We start from the raw sequence: 17220 nt of genomic DNA, 5'->3' as shown, positions 1-17220 counted from the left end.
CCAGATGTTAGCAATGAGAGCAGCTCTGTCCCTCCCTCTCCCAGATGTTAGCAATGAGAGCAGCTCTGTCCCTCTCTCTCCCAGATGTTAGCAATGAGAGCAGCTCTGTCCCTCCCTCTCCCGGATCCCCAGATCTGACTGTTCAGATCAGCCACGGAAAAGACAGAACCGCAGAGTGAACCGGTGAGGGTGCCACAGCCCTGGAGCAGGCTGCCCAGAGAGGTTGTGCAGTCTCCTCCTCTGGAGACTTTCAAAACCTGCCTGGATGCATTCCTGTACCAACCACCCTCGGGGGTCCTGCCTGGGCAGGGAGGTTGAGATTGATCATCTCTGCAGGTCCCTTCCAACCTCTGAAGTTCTGTGTGACCTCTGGGATCACTGAGCCCAACCTATCAGCTAACCCTTCCAATGCCAATCACTCCTTCTGCCAAGAACTTCTTCCTAACATCCAGCCTGAACCTGCCCTGGCACAGCTTGAGCCATTGGAATGGGCTGCCCGGGGGGGTGCTGGAGTCCCCATCCCTGGAGGTGTTTAAAGGGAGGCTGGGTGAGGCACTTAGTGCCATGGCTTAGTTAATTGGAAGGGTTAGCTGATAGGTTGGACTCAATCATCTCAGAGGTCTTTTCCAACCCGGTGAATTCTGTGGTTCTTGGAGTGGGGGGCCCAAAATTGAGCCCAGGATTTGAGAGGTGGCCTCAGCAGTGCCCCGTGCAGGGGGATAACCTCTGCCCTAGCCCTGCTGCTTGCACCATTGCTGATCCAGGCCAGGATGCTGGTGGCCTTCCTGGCCACCTGAGCACAGTGCTGGCTCCTGTGGAGGCAACTGTCAGCCAGCACCTCCAGGCCTTTGCTGGGCACTTTCCAGCCACTCTGCCTCAAGCCTGGGATGTCCATGGGGGTGCTGTGATCAGAGTGCAGCAGCAGTGAAAGGTTGGCATAATCCCACGATGCTGAATGCTGGCATGAGGTGGGTTGGGGTGCAGGTGGAAGAGCTGAAGCTGCTGCTTTTAGTGGAGGGGGGCAGCAGATTCCTGCTGCGAGTCAGTTAACTGCCAGGTAGCTCGTTGCATGTAAAGGTTATTGTGGCTATATTGTAAGTGACTGTGATTTATTCCTGGAGAAGTTTATAGGAGAAATGTCTATTGTGACTCTCAGGTGTGCTAATTATTTCAAGCTAATCAATTAGAGTGCAGAGGAATCCTTAATGAAACAGGGGATACTCTGCTTCAGGTATTTATTAAACCTGAGAGAGCTATTTGAAGTGCTCTGCTGTGGAAAGACTGTGTTTGGCTGTCAGAGTAGTGGAGGGGTAGTCTGTGTACACCTCTCCTGGACAGATGAGGGTTGGGAGACTGGGAAAGTGAAAGGTGGTAAATGAGAGTAACCTGTGGAACTTAGAATAGCAGAGAAAGACACACTTTAAAGAAGAAGAACCAGTGGAAGGGATCTAGAACACAAGGCTGGTGAGGAGCAGCTGAGGGAACTGGGGTTGTGCAGCCTGGAGAAAAGGAGGCTGAGGGGAGAGACCCCCTGGCTCTCTGCATCTCCCTGAGAGAAGGCTGGAGCCAGTGAGGGTCAGCCTCCTCTGCCATCATTTTGGTTACAATGGCAGTGTCCTCTAGCTTGAGCTGTTTTGGTGTTTCTGTTTTACAGATTCAGGTACTCAGGACAATGCAATAGGTCAGGAATGATCACTGAAACACAGAAAGTCAGGGGCTGGAAGGCACCTCCAAAGCTCAGCCAGTCCAAGCCCCCTGCCAGAGCAGGATCTCCTATGCCAGATCCCACAGGAACACATCTGGGTGGGGTTTGGAATATCTCCAGAGAGGGAGACTCCACAGCCCCCCTGGGCAGCCTGTGCCAGGGCTCTGTCACCCTCACAGGGAAAAAAATTCCTCCTCAAGCTTCCATGCAACTTCCTCTGCCTCAGCTTCCACCATTGCCCCTTATGCTGACACTGGCATCACCCAGCAGAGCCTGGCCCCAGCCTCTGGCACTCACCTGCACACATTGATAACCACTGCTGAGGTCACCTCTCAGCTCCTCCTTTCCCAGCAGCACAGCCCCAGCTCCCTCAGGCTCTCCTCCTAACAGAGCTGTTCCATTCCCTTCAGCATCTTTGTGGCTCTGTGCTGGACTCTCTCCAGAAGTTCTATGTCCCTCTTGGACTGGGGGGCCCAGAACTGGACACAGTACTCCAGATGTGGCCTCACCAGGGCAGAACAGAGGGGCAGGAGAACCTCTCTCAACCTGCTAACCACAGCCCTTCTAACCCACCCCAGAAAGGCATTGCTGGCTCCAAGTGCACATTGCTGCCTCGTGGTCAAAGAACAAGCCAAGAGCCAGGCTGCTTTTTCTGTAGGTCCTTCTCTAGCAAACAGATTTGATGTGGTGGTTGTGATTGTGTTGCCTGTGGCTGAGGAGGTGAAATTGGTGCTTGGTGGGGGTTGTTCTTTTGTCAGGTTTCATTTGCATTGGAGTTTTTTGGTTTAGACTGCTCTTGAGATAGATATTGTTCAGCTAAGGTCTCTTATTTGCTGGTTGATGTGACATTGTCATAAAACAACCCAACCCCCAAACCCAGTCCTCTAGAGCATAGGCAAAAAAAAGTATTTGCTGTGCTTGAGCTGTGAGTGATGAGGGGAAAAGAAGCAACAGCTTGGCTGAGACAGTACCAAAGGAGGAAGGGAAAAGAAGAATTGGAGAAGAGGAGTGAAAAGTGACTTCTATCAGAGCTGCCATTGCTGGCAAGGGTTTACTGCCCCAATTTATGATGAAATATTTAATAATTCTGCCTCCTTTCAGCCTGCAGTTTTTATTTCACCTCTCAAATAAGGGGAAAATCCTGGACAGGAGGTCATTAATTTTCCCCTTCAGTCACCACCTCCTTAGAGCCACTGGAGTTAATAGGGCTGCATATTAACCAGGGCCTTGAGTCCTCTTTGTGAGAGGCAGGCAGGAGAGAGGGGGGGCTGGGGGTGTCTCTGTATTTGTGCCATTAACTTTAGGTGACAAATAAAGGCTGTTCTTCCTGCTGGGCTGTTGCTTAGGAGGCTTGGCTACAGCTGCACAGCTGAGAGGTTGTGTTGTTTCATGTGGTGGTGAAGATGAAGAAAGGTTAAGGCAGGAGGCACTGCACACAGTGCAGGGATGAGCACAAGGAATATGTTCTTCCTCACCTGGAACCAGGCTGAAAAGGTCCTTTGGCCACGTTGTGTCCTCACTCAGGTAGCTCAGAAGCATAACCAGAAGCACCTCTGTGAGTGAAACAAAAGACAGTTCTCAAGTGTGCAACATTTAGGCTTCCAAAGCCCTGTGGTGGCCACAGAGGTTCACTTGCTGGCCTCCCAAGGTCAAAGCACCCTTTAAACCTAAACTGTGCAACAAAGGGTTGGGATGGGACTGAAGCTGTCCTTGGAGAAGTAGCTGAGAGGCTTCTGTCGTTGCTTCCCCTGCCATGATCACACAATCATTGAAAGGTTTGGGTTGGAAGGGACCTTTGAAGGTCCTCAAGTCTGAGCCTCCTGCAGTCAGCAAGGACAGCTGCAACTGGAGCAGGCTGCTCAGAGCCCCTTCATCAGGACACAGAACTGTTAGAGTAAGTCAAGAGGAGGGCCACTCCAAGGTCTCCTCCAAGCCTTCTCTTCTCCAGCCTGCACAGCCCCAACTCTCTCAGCCTGTGCTCAGAGCAGAGCTGCTGCAGCCCTCTCAGCATCTTGGTGGCCTCCTCTGCACTGGCTCCAACACTTCCATGTGCTGCTTGTGCTGGGGGCTGCAGAACTACCCCCAGGAGTGCAGGTGGGGTGTGAGGAGAGCAGAGCCAAGGGGCAGAATCCCCTCCCTTGCCCTGTGCCCACACTGCTCTTGCTGCAGCCCAGCACAGGGTTGCTCTCTAAGGTCCCTTCCAACCCGAGCCATCCTGGGAACTGGGGCTGCTCTTACAGGAGATATGAACCCTTAATTAGAGAGCAAAATTCCCAGTGTCCTCACTTCTGTGCCTGACAAACCCTTTCACACTGCTCATTTGTTTACATGCCATTATTTTCCTCCCCCGTTGCCTGGAGGGGAAGGCAGAGTCCTCTCCCTTGGCAAACGGCAAGCCCCCTTGCTAACACGTTAACAAACTCACCATTAGCATCACTCCTGCTAGCAACAGCAGAGCCAGGAAGGCTCTTTCCCTGATTTCTCTTTTCCACTGCATTCCCAGGAATTTCTGAGGTTCCCATTTTCTGGTGGAGATCCCCATCTTCCAACCAGGGCTTGCTGCAGAGTTAGGTGCCTTAGCTTTGGGGGAGTGGGGGTGTTTCTTAGGCAGAGTTAGATAGCTCTGTTTTCTCTCTGCCCTCCCTGAAGTGGAAGAGAGAGCAACGGCAGCTTTCAGAGCTGGAATGGGATGAAAGGAGCTGATCTTCATCTGCTTTAATAGCTTTTCAGGCCTGGCTGGCATGTTTTGACTGAACTGGAATGTGGCAACTTTTCTTTGTGCTGGGAAATCTCATTCAGAAGGCTTCACTCTGACTGGTAGAGAGCAGAACTCTTTATTGTCCTAATGATTTATTTTCCTGGGATGCATTTCATGTCAGGAAAGGGAGAGAGAAAGAAAGAGAATATTTCATATCAACACAGGTTGTATGGCTGGAAAAATCCTGCATTGTTCCTGCATCCTCCTGAGGGTTCCATTTCCATCCCCAAGCGTTTGCTCTCCTCTGGTGTAAGTAGGTGAGCTCAGAGCTCTGAACCATTGGTGCTTCCTAAATCCAGGCTCCCTCAGGTGGCTTGAAATCCAGTTGACTTCAAGGATGAAGCAGAAGTTATTTATTTAGGTCCAGTGAAAGTGCTTCCATGTGTGTGTTAGTTTGCACTTTGTCCTAGGGGCTGTTTAAAATGCATTTCGTGGGAGAGTTCTCCCAGTGAAGTCCACACTGGAGCTAATGCAGCACTCAACCTTTTATTCCACCAATGAAAGTTGCTTCCCCATTTGTTTTCCTCTGTGCCTTTAATTTCTTCCATGGGAATTTTCAACCAAACCCAAAGTGGAAGTTCCTGCACCTGGGTGGGTGCAATCCCAAGCACAACTCCAGACTGGGTGGGGAATGGCTGAGAGTAGCCCTGAGGAACAGGACCTGGGGGTCCAGGCCCCTCCCCAGCCTTGCTGCCCTGCTCCCAACACCTTCCAGCACCTCAACATCTCTCTGCAGTGGAGGAGCCCAGAACTGGACACAGCACTCCAGGGGTGTCCTGAGCAGTGCTGAGCACAGGGGCAGAAGAACCTCCCTTGTCCTGCTGCCCACACTGCTCCTGAGCCAGCCCAGGATGCCATTGGCTCTGCTGCCCACCTGGGCACTGCTGCCTCATCTTCAGCTCCTCTCTGCCAGCACCCCCAGCTCCCTCTCTGCCTGCCTGCTCTCAGCCACTCTGGCCCCAGCTTTCAGGTTTCTTTTGGTTCTAATTTCCTGTCTCTTTTTTTGGGGGGGGAAGCAGAAAGTCAGTACTTTGAGCTGCTGGAGAGTGCTTAACCAACAGCGTGGTTTGAACTGCTGCAGATGGGTTCAGCAATGATTTCAGAGCTTGAAAGGCTGAATGTCAGCAAAAAATTCTTCTCCAAAAAGGATGCCAAGCCCTGGCCCAGGCTGCCCAAGACAGTGATGGAGTCTTCATCCCTGGAGGGGTTTCAAAGCTGTGGAGATGTGGTGCTGGGGGCCATGGTGCAGTGTTAACCTGGCAGTGCTGGGTGAAGGGTTGGACCTGGTGATCTGAAAGGTCTCTTCCAACCAAAACAATTCTATTAGAGGCAAGATCTGAGGAGCAGCCTTTCAGCTCTGGCTGCATTGGTGTCTGAAAACTCCATTTATTGATCCAGATCCACAGAATCTGTAGATCCTGATCCAACCAAACACTTGCCCATATGTTTAGCACTAATGACAGAAGCATTCCCAGCTGCTGTGACTAATGATAGCCTAAGTGTCTGAATCCCTCCCAAATGTGGAATATGGTTTGGGGGTTGTCAGTAATATTCATGTGGGAAATGTATCAAATCTTTACAATATTCAACTTCTATTTTTGGGGGGTTTGGGGGGGATTTGAAAATATATTTTATAGATTCATAGAATAGTTTAGGTTGGAAGGGACCTTAAAGCTCAGCCAGTTCCAACCCCTTGCCATAGGCAGGGACAGCTCCCACTAGAACAGGACCTGGGGGTCTGGGGTGAGGAAAAGCTCAAGAGGAGCCTGCAGTGTGAGTGCAGCCCAGACACAACCCTGTGCTGGGCTGCAGCAAGAGCAGTGTGGGCACAGGGCAAGGGAGGGGATTCTGCCCCTTGGCTCTGCTCTCCTCACACCCCACCTGCAGTCCTGGGGGCAGCTCTGCAGCCCCCAGCACAAGCAGCACATGGAAGTGTTGGAGCCAGTGCAGAGGAGGCCACCAAGATGCTGAGAGGGCTGCAGCAGCTCTGCTGTGAGCACAGGCTGAGAGAGTTGGAGCTGTGCAGGCTGGAGAAGAGAAGGCTTGGAGTGGCCTTGCAGGACCTGAAGGAGGCTCCAGGGAGGCTGGGGAGGGACTATTGAGAAGGTCTGGGAATGGCAGGAGGAGGAGGAATGGGTCTGAAGTGGCAGAGGGGAGATTGAACGTGGATGTTAGGAAGAAGTTGTTTGCAGTGAGGGTGGTGAGACACTGGCACAGGTTGCCCAGGGAGGGTGTGGAGCACAGAAGGTGATCTTTGATCACATTGGGTGCTTCTGTGCTCCACAACCTCCTTGAAGATGTTCAAGGCCAGGTTGGACGAGGCCTTAAGTGACCTGTTCTAGTGGGAGGTGATCCTTGTGGTCCCTTCCAACCCTGACTGATTCTCTAACACTATGAACAATGTATTCAGCAGTTTTCCTGCTCCTTTCCCCCCCCTCCTCCTGTTTTCTGCTCCTTGCTCAATTCTCTCTCCTCCTTTTCTCACCCAGTTTATCCTCTGGCAGTTTGGGGATGCTGCTGTAGATCCATAAAACTTTCAACTCCAGAATCCTTTCCTGGGAAGATGTTTGAAGAGAAATAGTTTCAAGTTCCTGTGCTAGTGTTGCAAGGACACAACCCTGGGTCAGCCATGGGCTGCAGAGCATTAGCGATTTGGAGTCAGGACAGCTGAGCTGAGTTGAGCTGGCTGCAGGTGAATCCCATCCCATAATCATCACCCTCAGCATAAAGGTGGGAGTCTGGTGAGGGTGTGGTTTCTCCAGCTGGGTTTTCTGCTCTTGCTTGGAGTTTTCTGAGCTTGCTCCTGTAGCTTCTCCTGCTCCTGTGGGCTGCTGTCCTGTTCTGGGTGAGTTCAACTTTATCTGCTTTACACTTGAATTAGTTTGGTTGTTTCATCCAATCCATTTTGTTCCAAGCTGTGCTGGTTTGAGGCTAGCTGGGATATTTGAGTGAGAGGAATGAGATGAGAGGCTGTGAAAAGGAATCAGTGGTGATGTCTGATGCACTCATAGTCTTGCTGAGATGCATAAAAGCATGAGCACAAACACAGACCACACAGTGCAGTGGCTCACTGTTGCAGCTGCTGCCTGCACTTTACTCCCTAACCTGCTGTGTAACTGATCCCTCTGCTTCTAACCCCCCTGGCTGATCCTCTAAACTCACCTTGCACATAAGGCAGACTCTGAGATAAGGTAGAGGGCTGGAAAGAAGGTGGAAGGGTGGTTGGGAGCCCCTGCTGGGGACTCTGGTTTCTGGGAGGGCTGCTGTGTGTCTGTGTTACCTTTACCTTGTTTATTCCTGCCTGTGGCTGTAGCTATTGTGACTCTCTGCCTGTGTGTTGTGCTAAGCTGTGAATATGAAGCTTCATTCCTTAATTTCCAGCTGGCTGAGTCTAGTCTGGGTGATTTCATAGGAGCAGGGGGGCAAGTAATGCCCAAACCATCACACAGCCTGTGGATGTCTCCTTCCCTTGCTCCCTTCCTCTGCTGGGGAGGGGTCATGGGTTCATAGAGCCAGTCAGGGTTGGGAGGCAGCACAGGGGTCATTTAGTTCCAACTCCCCTGCCGTGGTAAGGTTATCCCAGCCTACATTAAACCCTTCATAGACCTGAAGTTGTTTGTGCTGAGCTGTGGGATGGTGCAGCTCCTGGGCTGCCCCTGTTTGAAGGAAGGCTGTCCCATGTTCAACTGTGAGTGTTCAAATCTCCTTACAGGTTTGGCTGGGACTGAGCAGCCCCAGGCAGAGATGGATGAGTGGGCAGAGGGAAGGAGAGGTGTGATTGATGTGGGCACGTTAGCAGGTGTGTGCTAAGCACCATTTATCACATGGCTATCACCAGCACACCCCTGCTGTAGCATTTAACATCACATAACAGCAGCAGGTTTGCTCCCAAATGGTAGGGTGAGGGTGATTGAGGGGTTAGAGTGAGGAGTGATGCATCCATTGATAAGAGTGCAGGGGATTATAATTGTGAAGGGGCTCCTGGCTGGGGCGCAGTAATCAAATATTGCTTCTTGCATTAAGGTGATTTATTGCTCTTTGCTGGAATTAAAGCTGCTCAAAGGCACTTTCTGCTGAGGAACCAATTTTTTGGAAAGGCTTTGATCCAGTTTTAAGGAGGGAAGAACATGCAGGGATGAATAACCCTACTCTGCATAATTGCTCACGCTCCTGTTCCTGCCCCACAGCTCCACGTGGGGAAGGAATGAAGTCACAGCAGAACTTTGTTAGGGTGCCTGAGCCTTTGCTGAAGGAGTCAGACACAGGGACGTGGGTTTGTGGCATGTTAGGGAACACAAGCTGTACCTTTCAAGCATCAACAGGAGTACACTGCAGGGTGGGATGTGTCTTGGAAGTAAAGACCTTTAAGGAGCTACAGATTCTGCAGCTGGGTCGAGGCAATCCCAGGCACCAACCCAGGCTGGGCTTGGAGAGCAGCCCTGAGGAGAGGGACTTGGGGGTGCTGGTGGAGGAGAAGCTCAATCTGAGCTGTCAGTGTGCTCTGGCAGCAGAGAGCAACCAGAGCCTGGGCTGCAGCAGGGTGAGGGAAGTGATCCTGCCCTCTGCTCTGCACTGCTGAGACCCCACCTGGAGTACTGCATCCAGTGCTGGAGCCCCTGGGACAAGAGGGCTGTGGAGGTGCTGGAAGGGGTCCAGAGGAGGGCCACGAGGATGATGAGAGGGCTGGAGCTGCTCTGCTGTGAGAAGAGACAGAGGCAGTTGGGGCTGTGCAGGCTGGAGAGAAGAAGGCTCCCAGGTGACCTTGTTGTGGCCTTTCAGGATCAGAAGGGGACTACAAGAAAGCTGGGGAGGGACTTTTGAGGCTGTCAGGTAGGAATAGGACTGGGAGGGATGGAACAAAGCTGGAAATGGGGAAAGTCAGCCTGGATGTTAGGGAGAAGTTGTTGAGCATGAGGGTGGTGAGAGCCTGGAAGGGGTTGCCCAGGGAGGTAGTAGAAGCCTCATCCCTGGAGGTGTTTGAGGCCAGGCTGGCTGAGGCTGTGGGCAGCCTGCTCTAGTGTGAGGTGTCCCTGCCCGTGGCAGAGGGTTGGACCTGGCTGCTCCTTGTGGTCCCTCCCAACCCTGACTGATTCTATGATTCCACTCTGCAGTTTTTCATAGTGTTCTCCCCTCTGCTTGTTAGTGCTGCTTGGGGTTGTCATGGCCAAAGTCTCAGTTTGTCCTTTTACCCAGCAAGAAATAGACTTAACAAACAAAATATCTGCCTTTATTTGGACCAAACAGGAGACAACAGAATTTGGAAAGCTTGGGAATGAAATTAAAACAAATCATTTAAATAGCTTAATTGCCTGGAAGTGTGAAGAACAGATTGTCAGTGTTTTCCTAGCTTCTGCAGAGGCACCAGAAGAGGGATTTGGTGGTTGGGGGTGGAGGGAGGGCTCCAAAACCTCCCAGAATTTGATATTTTCATTCCTGATCCTTCAAAAATCAAGAAGATGAGTAGAGGGCTGTACAGTTTGTGCTGTGTTCTCGTGTCTTTGGAGGACACAATGTGTGTCTGGTTGTGTTTTCCTGGGATGGAGCCTTGGAAGGTCTGTCTGCTTGCCCAAGTGTGCTGTGCCTGCAGCTGTCACCATCCACACGTCAGACACAGCCAGCACCAAACTCTGCTCCTATGCCTTTGGCCAGAGACTCTCAGGTTTGACTTGTGGATGCCATGAGCGTGGCCAGCAGGTGAAGGAAGGGTTTCCTCCCCATCTGCTCTGCTGCAGAGAGGAATACTGGGGTCCAGTTCTGGGCTCCTCAGTTGTAGACAGACAGGGAAATACTGGAGAGAGTCCAACAGAGGCTGCAGAGATGCTGAGGGGCCTGGAGCAGCTCTGTGAGGAACAAAGATTGAGAGCCCTGGAGAAGAGTAGCCCCAGAGGGGATCTGAGCAATGCTTAGCAATAGCTAAAGGGTAGGGGGCAAGGGGATGGGGCCTGACCCTGCTCAGTGGTGCCCAGAGGCAGGCCAAGGGGCAATGGGCATGAACTGAAGCCCAGGAGGTTCCACCTGAAGAGGAGAAACTTTAGTATGAGGGTGCAGGAGCCCTGGAGAAGGCTTCCCAGAGAGGTTGTGGAGTCTCCTATTCTGCAGAGCTTCCACCCCACCCTGGCCTTGATGCTCCTGGGCAAGCTGCTGTGGGTGCCCTGCTTCAGCAGGGGGTTAGAACTGCATTGTCTCATTGCTGGCTACAGCTACCTGCAGGGAGGCTGTAGCCAGGTGGGGTTGGGCTCTGCTGCCAGGCACCCAGCACCAGAAGAAGGGGACACAGCCTGAAGCTGTGCCAGGGCAGGTCTAGGCTGGATGTTGTTAGGAAGTTGTTGTCAGAGAGAGTGATTGGCATTGGAATGGGCTGCCCAGGGAGGTGGTGGAGTCTTTGTGGCAGGAGGTGTTGAAGCCAAGCCTGGCTGGGGCACTTAGTGCCATGGTCTGGTTGGTTGGGCAGGGCTGGGTGCTAGGCTGGGCTGGGGGAGCTTGGAGCTCTCTTCCAGCCTGGCTGATTCTGTGATTCTATCATCTCCAGAGCTCCCTTCCAAGCTCTAGCAGTCTGTGATTCAGGGGGTGGGATGTGGCCCTGGGTCAGTGCTGGTGTGGCAATAACTCACAGAACTCCTTTTTCCTTCTGTGGGAGGCAGGGCCAAGCACTACACCGTTCACCCCTGGCTGCTGGCTGTGAAGTCATGCATAATGCCACCAGAGACCTCAGCTCAGGCTCAGAGGTTAAATGGGAGGTCTGTCCTTGCTTAAACCACAAGAGAGAGTTGTTGGCCCTTGCTGAGCACTCCAGGAAGAATGTCTTGTCAGAAACACTCAGGTCTCTCTAGCCACAGAATTCCTCAGCCTGCTGTGAAAGTGGTGATGCAAGGATGGAGTGGTGACAAGTGGTCAACAAAGCAACCACTTCTGCAGTGCTTTGTCCTGGTTGCCACCGGCTGCAGGAGTCTGAGTCACTTAAATATCTTCTGAAACTCCTCAAACTCTTTCTTCAAGCTGGAGTTTTCCTGGCAGCTTCCTAACTGCACTGCAGGCTATAAACTGCAACCTGAGCCATTTTGTGGCTCTCTGATATGTAGCTGTGTGGAAGGTCTCTCAGAACCAGGCTTTCAGCAAGTTTGGATTTGGATCACCCCATCAGTTTCTTCCCTGGCCTGAGAGAGGAGGCAGTCTAGGTCAGAAGCCTTTCCCCCTCTGTTTCTGGGTCCTCAGCTCAGGAGGAAGCAGGAGCTCAGGAGTTCACAGGTCACTGAGGTTCGGCTCTTTGTCTTGCTCGGTTCCTACCTCCTGGCTGGGAATTTGATTTAAAAGGCAATCCCCTCAGAACTAAAAGCAATAATAGAATAATAAGTGGCTGCTTGTTTATGGGCAGCCATGCTCAGTGGAATACAGAAGGAGGAGAGGAGCCAGGAGGAAGCCTTCCCATGCTTAAGTGATTCCATATTCCTGATATATTGTGTACGATGCAGGTGGGAGAGGAGGAATGGACCTCCAGGGATTTATTTATCCTGCAGTTCCCTTTAGCATCAGTGGAGCCTGTCGTAGCAGAGGGAAGAGTTGACTTGAGCTGTAATTAAAAGGTCTGGTTTATTGCTGGAATAGAAAGGTGGACTGGAGAACAACAAATGCCACCCAGTTTAAAGAGGGGTAGGTCTGGATGAGTGCTAAGCAGTGTTGGAAGGCTCCTGTGTGTGTGAACAGGGAACAGTCTTCTGAGTAGCAGCTGAGGGAGCTGGGGTGGGGAGGGGTTAGTCTGGAGAAAAGGAGGCTGAGGGCAGATTTTCTCTCTACAGCTCCCTGAAAGGAGGCTGGAGCCAGGTGGAAGTGTATTTTCCCAAGAAGCACGTGCTAGGCTGAGAGCAAACTGCCTCAGATTGTGCCAGGAGAGGTTCAGGTTGGATATTAGGAAAAAATCCTTTATGGGGAAGGTTGTTCAGGTGTTGGAATAGGCTGCCCAGGGAGGTGGTGGAGGCAGCAGCCCTGGAGGTGTTTGGAGAGCTTGCAGACATGGTGCTCTGGACCATGGGTTAATGGCTGTGGTGGTGTTGGGTTGTCAGCTGGACAGGTCTGAGATGATTTTATGGTGATTTTGCAGATCAAAATAAGCCCAAAGCACCCTGCCAGGGCCCTGTTGTACCAGCAGGGGGATGTTTCCATCATATACCCATTCGTTCTCTTCACCCATTCACTTGTTCTACTCAACCTCTCTTTCTGGTGCTTGCTTGGCTGATGTTGGACTTGCAGGCAGGCAGAGCTCTGGGATGATGTTCTCTTAGCCTTTTAGAATCATAGAATCAAGCAGGTTGGAAGAGAGCTCCAAGCTCATCCAGCCCAACCTAGCACCCAGCCCTGCCCAACCAACCAGACCATGGCACTAAGTGCCCCAGCCAGGCTTGGCTTCAACACCTCCTGCCATGGCCACTCCACCACCTCCCTGGGCAGCCCATTCCAGTGCCAATCACTCTCTCTGACAACAACTTCCTACTAACATCCAGCCTAGACCTGCCCTGGCACAGCTTCAGGCTGTGTCCTCTTGTTCTGTTGCTGGCTGCCTGGCAGCAGAGCCCAACCCCACCTGGCTACAGCCTCCCTGCAGGGAGCTGCAGGCAGCAACGAGGTCACCCTGCAGTCACTGAGGTAGACAACTGACAGCACAGAATCACTTCCTAGGAGCTGATTTATTTCCCCCCTCACTCCCCAGCCTTTTTCCTCCTTCCCTGTAGCCAGTGCTGCATGTGTGAGCTGCAGCCCTGCTAGCTGAGGAGCAGCTATTGTGCGAGGGAAGTGTATTTGCAAGTCTGAAGTGGTGCTTGACACCGCCGTAAGAACAGTTTATCTTTGACTTCTGCTACGAGAAATGGTCCTTGTTAGGTGAGTGACTCTGCAAACAGCCGAGCAGGCTTTTGCCAAGGTGTTTTGCTCTGCTCTTCCCCCTCCCCTTTCCTGGACTGCTTTTCCAATGATCCATTTAACTGTGGGCAGCAAACCTTGGCAGAGCCTTTCAGCCTTCGCAGCTGCCTGCAGGCTAAATGAAGTGGCTGTGTCCCTCCCCACAGGGAGCCCAGCCCGACCAAACCGCAGCCCCTGGGCTGTGGGAGAGCAGGGTTTAGGAGCTTTCAGCAGTGAAACGCCTTTGGGCAGCGGGGAAGGGGCTTGAGCAGAGGCAGTGCTTTGAGCTGGTTGCTCTCACTGGTGGATGGTTCCTCTCGAAAAGACAGCGCTGAAGTGGCCAACATTGGAGGCAGGAAAGGGAGGGAAAAAAAGCCAAGAGAAGCAGCCAGACACAACCTTCCCTCCCCTTCTGAAGGATTATCTGCCCAGGTCAAAGCAGAAACAATGCAGGAGTGTGAGGGCTTTGTTATGCAGGAGGCCTCTTGGCCATTGCAGCCCAGTGCCCTGTGCCACCCAGGCCAGCCGATGGCAGATGGTGAGACTGCCCTTGGGAGTTCTTCACCCCAGCGTGACAGGCTCTATGGAAATGTCCCCTGGGGACTCTCCAAATGTCCCTTGGTAATCAGCAGTGAACGGGAATCACTTTTAATTTGGAGCCTGGAGCACTTTTGACCTGATGGAGAAAGTCTTCCACCCATGTGCAGGGCTTCTTTGTGTGTCCTGATGGATGAAGTCTTCCCACTATATTTTTTCCTCCTGATGTATGAAGTTTTCCTACTCATTCGTTTTTGTTCTGATGTGTGAAAGTCTTCCTACTACATTCTGTCCTGATGTCTGAAGTCTCTCTGCTCTTCTGCACCACGTACAAAGAGCAGATGAAGGCAATGGGTTGCACCTCCAATAATTAACTCCTAGTTGTGGAGTGAAGAAAGGCAGTTGATGAGAATTCCATAGTGGAAGTGAAAACTTCAAACCTCAAGGAAAACAGCAATTAATCACCAAAAAAAAACCCCAAAACCAACCTGGTAGGCTTTAATTTCCAGGCAGCCTCTGGGAGCCATCCTGGGCTCCTTTGGCACCTCAGTAAGCTCTGATCAAGCATTTTGTGGTCTGTTAGTTGCATTCAAGAGGAGGAATGCTGTGATTTTTCATGTACTTGTCCTATCTCAGAAAGAAAGCCTCTGTGAATCCAGGCCCAAACCATGTTCTGCTAGAGGTGATCTGCTCTAGGTGATCCTGCTCTGGCAGGGGGCTGGACCAGATGATCTTTCAATGTCCCTTCCAGCCCCTGATCTTCTGTGGTTCTCTGAACAGCTGGAGTGCAATATTTGGTCCTTGCACAGATCTTGCTGCTGCTCAGGGCTGAAGCCACCACAGGTCAGAGAATGAGGCAGCTGAGGCTCTACTGTAGAATAGCATCATAGAATCAAGCAGGCTGGCAGAGAGCTCCAAGCTCAGCCCCAGCCTAGCACCCAGCCCTGCCCAACCAACCAGACTATGGCACTAAGTGCCCCAGTCAGGCTTGGCTGCAACACCTCCTGCCACAGTGACTCCACCACCTCCCTGGGCAGCCCATTCCAGTGCCAATCACTCTCTCTGACAACAACTTCCTAACAACATCCAGCCTAGACCTGCCCTGGCACAGCTTCAGGCTGTGTCCCCTTCTTCTACTGCTGGCTGCCTGGCAGCAGAGCCCAACCCCACCTGGCTACAGCCTCCCTGCAGGCAGCTGCAGGCAGCAATGAGCTCTGCCCTGAGCCTCCTCTGCTGCAGGCTGCACCCCCCCAGCTCCCTCAGCCTCTCCTCACAGGGCTCTGCTCCAGGCCCCTCCCCAGCCTTGCTGCCCTGCTCTCAACACCTTCCAGCACCTCAACATCTCTCTGCAATGGAGGAGCCCAGAACTGGACACAGCACTCCAGAGGTGGCCTGAGCAGTGCTGAGCACAGGGGCAGAAGAACCTCCCTTGCCCTGCTGCCCACACTGCTCCTGAGCCAGCCCAGGATGCCATTGGCTCTGCTGCCCACCTGGCACTCTGCTGCCTCCTCTTCATCTCCTCTCTCCCAGTACCCCCAGGGCCCTCTCTACCTGCTCTGGATGATCCCTAGAAATCCCCTCCAACCTCCACCACTCTGACTCACATCCCTCCTTTCTGTGGCAACTATTCACTTGGTTTTCTGCATCATACACCTCCTGAAAAAGAAGAATCTGGAGGAGGAGGAAGATAATTCAAGGCCAACTCTTGTGCAATGCAAGTTGCAGCAAGTGAATTCAAGGGGGTTCCACTTGCAGCACCATGTGTTGGAACTGGCAGGCCACTGACTGCAGCTGGGTGTTAGTACCTACACTGCTGTGCTGTTGGCACTCCAGAGAGGTGTCACAGAACCCTCTCAGGAGCTAACATCATCATCACAGGGGGAATGAGCAAAGCTGGAGGTGGGGAGAGTCAGATTGGACATGAGGAGGAAGTTGTTGAGCAGGAGAGTGGTGAGAGGCTGGAATGGGTTGCCCAGGGAGGTGCTTGAGGCTCCATGGCTGGAGGTGTTTCAGGCCAGGCTGGATGAGGCTGTGTGCAGCCTGCTCTAGGGTAGGGTGTCCCTGGGCATGGCAGGGGGTTGGAACTGGCTGCTCCTTGTGGTCCCTTCCAACCCTGACTGATTCTATGATCATCATTCATTCAGACAACCAATGCAGGCTTCTGCCCCTGTGCTTTGTACTGGGAAGGAAAACCCCTGCCTGAAAATTCTTTTTCACACAGAGCTCACAACAAAGTGCAACTGAAGCAGCTTAAGTGACACTTTAATTGATTGGTCCAAGTATTGTTTTAATTTGCAAATCATCTCCTAAATGTCAGGCAGCCTCAAAAATCAACCTGCAAAAACTATCCTCAGCCCAAAAATAATGAGCTATTGATTCTGCTGTTATGAAACCACTCTCTAGGTTGGAAAGATACCTTTGGGCCACAATGTATTACATGAGCCAATTACAGTACCTGATGCTGACAATAAAGAAGTGACAGCAAACTTTTCCTCATTAAAATGGAGACTGGGAACAAAAATAATCAAGACTAATTTCCCACATCTCTTCCCCCCCCCCCAGATGACCAGAAACATAGAATTGGAGGTTGGAACTAGAGGAGCTTTAAGGTCCCTTCCAACTCAAAGCATGGAATTGAAGGTTGGAAGTAGAAGCACTTTAAGGTCCTGTGTTGGTTTGAAGCTGGAATGTTTCAGTGAGAGAAATTAGATCACTGCCTGTGAAAAGAAAATCATGGAATCAGTCAGGGTTGGAAGGCTCAGGAGCAGTGTGCCCAGGGGGCGTTAGAAGCTCCCCAGAGGAGACTCCACAACCTCTCTGGACAGCCTGCTCCAGGGCTCCAGCACCCTCACACCTAAGAACTTTCTCCTTCTGCTCAGACAGAACCTCCTGGGTTCCAGATCGTGCTCATTGGCCCTTTGCCTTTTCCTGCTGCTCTTGCTGAGCATCAGTCAGACCCCCTCTGGGGCTGCTCTTCTCCAGGCTCAGCAGCCCCAGAGCTCTCTCTTTCCTCCTTAAAGTGGTGCTCCAGACCCCTCAGCATCTCTGTAACCTCCACCAGACTCTCCAGGAGCCTCTCCTGTCTAACCAGGGTGTCCCCATTGTAAGCAGAGCCCTCCACGCTGCAGCTTGCTCAGGCAGCATTTCCAGCAGCAGGAGTGTTTGCTTTCTGCACTAAGTATTCTCTGCAAGAGAGAAACTTCACTTACTGGCTCTGGGTTTGCTCTCCGTGGAAATTCAGGCCAATGAAGCTCGTGGTGATGGATGTTTAGAACAAGAGGGAAGTCTGAGCTACTGCAGTCCTCCCAGCCCTTGTTCTGTGGTGGATTTC

At 52.1% G+C, this 17220-nt stretch overlaps 1 long non-coding RNA gene across 2 annotated transcripts in view; it reads left to right on the top strand.

Annotated features, from left to right (window-relative positions):
• Window positions 1–7227: 7227 nt before the first annotated feature.
• LOC135189799 (uncharacterized) overlaps window positions 7228–17220 on the top strand; it is a 43763-nt gene continuing 33770 nt past the window's right edge. For both annotated transcript variants that reach the window (XR_010308317.1, XR_010308318.1), the window contains exon 1: window positions 7228–7308. This is a non-coding gene — a long non-coding RNA (uncharacterized LOC135189799). The remainder of the gene's footprint in view (window positions 7309–17220) is intronic.

This window comes from Pogoniulus pusillus, chromosome 34, assembly GCF_015220805.1.
Source record: "Pogoniulus pusillus isolate bPogPus1 chromosome 34, bPogPus1.pri, whole genome shotgun sequence".
Lineage (NCBI taxonomy): Eukaryota > Metazoa > Chordata > Aves > Piciformes > Lybiidae > Pogoniulus > Pogoniulus pusillus.
Note: the sequence above shows the minus strand (reverse complement) of the source record. Positions and strands in the feature narration are given on the sequence as shown.